Source organism: Littorina saxatilis, linkage group LG17, assembly GCF_037325665.1.
Source record: "Littorina saxatilis isolate snail1 linkage group LG17, US_GU_Lsax_2.0, whole genome shotgun sequence".
In the NCBI taxonomy this organism is placed as follows: domain Eukaryota; kingdom Metazoa; phylum Mollusca; class Gastropoda; order Littorinimorpha; family Littorinidae; genus Littorina; species Littorina saxatilis.
The window spans coordinates 2580023-2582216 of record NC_090261.1 but is presented as its reverse complement, the minus strand read 5'-3'; positions in this window follow the sequence as shown (position 1 = coordinate 2582216).

Genomic DNA, 2194 nt, shown 5'->3' with positions numbered 1-2194 from the left:
GATATTGATCGTCAAACAGATTGTGTATCAGACTTTCCAGACAAGGATGGAAGGTGGATATTGATCGTCAAACACATTGTGTATCAGACTTTCCAGACAAGGATGGAAGGTGGATATTGATCGTCAAACAGATTGTGTATCAGACTTTCCAGACAAGGATGGAAGGTGGATATTGATCGTCAAACACATTGTGTATCAGACTTTCCAGACAAGGATGGAAGGTGGATATTGATCGTCAAACAGATTGTGTATCAGACTTTCCAGACAAGGATGGAAGGTGGATATTGATCGTCAAACAGATTGTGTATCAGACTTTCCAGACAAGGATGGAAGGTGGATATTGATCGTCAAACAGATTGTGTATCAGACTTTCCAGACAAGGATGGAAGGTGGATATTGATCGTCAAACAGATTGTGTATCAGACTTTCCAGACAAGGATGGAAGGTGGATATTGATCGTCAAACAGATTGTGTATCAGACTTTCCAGACAAGGATGGAAGGTGGATATTGATCGTCAAACAGATTGTGTATCAGACTTTCCAGACAAGGATGGAAGGTGGATATTGATCGTCAAACAGATTGTGTATCAGACTTTCCAGACAAGGATGGAAGGTGGATATTGATCGTCAAACAGATTGTGTATCAGACTTTCCAGACAAGGATGGAAGGTGGATATTGATCGTCAAACAGATTGTGTATCAGACTTTCCAGACAAGGATGGAAGGTGGATATTGATCGTCAAACAGATTGTGTATCAGACTTTCCAGACAAGGATGGAAGGTGGATATTGATCGTCAAACACATTGTGTATCAGACTTTCCAGACAAGGATGGAAGGTGGATATTGATCGTCAAACAGATTGTGTATCAGACTTTCCAGACAAGGATGAAATGTGGATATTGATCGTCAAACAGATTGTGTATCAGACTTTCCAGACAAGGATGGAAGGTGGATATTGATCGTCAAACAGATTGTGTATCAGACTTTCCAGACAAGGATGGAAGGTGGATATTGATCGTCAAACAGACTTTGTATCAGACTCTCCAGACAAGGATGAAATGTGGATATTGATCGTCAAACAGATTGTGTATCAGACTTTCCAGACAAGGATGGAAGGTGGATATTGATCGTCAAACAGATTGTGTATCAGACTTTCCAGACAAGGATGGAAGGTGGATATTGATCGTCAAACAGATTGTGTATCAGACTTTCCAGACAAGGATGGAAGGTGGATATTGATCGTCAAACACATTGTGTATCAGACTTCCCAGACAAGGATGGAAGGTGGATATTGATCGTCAAACAGATTGTGTATCAGACTTTCCAGACAAGGATGGAAGGTGGATATTGATCGTCAAACAGATTGTGTATCAGACTTTCCAGACAAGGATGGAAGGTGGATATTGATCGTCAAACAGATTGTGTATCAGACTTTCCAGACAAGGATGGAAGGTGGATATTGATCGTCAAACAGATTGTGTATCAGACTTTCCAGACAAGGATGGAAGGTGGATATTGATCGTCAAACAGATTGTGTATCAGACTTTCCAGACAAGGATGGAAGGTGGATATTGATCGTCAAACAGATTGTGTATCAGACTTTCCAGACAAGGATGGAAGGTGGATATTGATCGTCAAACAGATTGTGTATCAGACTTTCCAGACAAGGATGGAAGGTGGATATTGATCGTCAAACAGATTGTGTATCAGACTTTCCAGACAAGGATGAAATGTGGATATTGATCGTCAAACAGATTGTGTATCAGACTTTCCAGACAAGGATGGAAGGTGGATATTGATCGTCAAACAGATTGTGTATCAGACTTTCCAGACAAGGATGGAAGGTGGATATTGATCGTCAAACAGACTTTGTATCAGACTCTCCAGACAAGGATGAAATGTGGATATTGATCGTCAAACAGATTGTGTATCAGACTTTCCAGACAAGGATGGAAGGTGGATATTGATCGTCAAACAGATTGTGTATCAGACTTTCCAGACAAGGATGGAAGGTGGATATTGATCGTCAAACAGATTGTGTATCAGACTTTCCAGACAAGGATGGAAGGTGGATATTGATCGTCAAACAGATTGTGTATCAGACTTTCCAGACAAGGATGGAAGGTGGATATTGATCGTCAAACAGATTGTGTATCAGACTTTCCAGACAAGGATGGAAGGTGGATATTGATC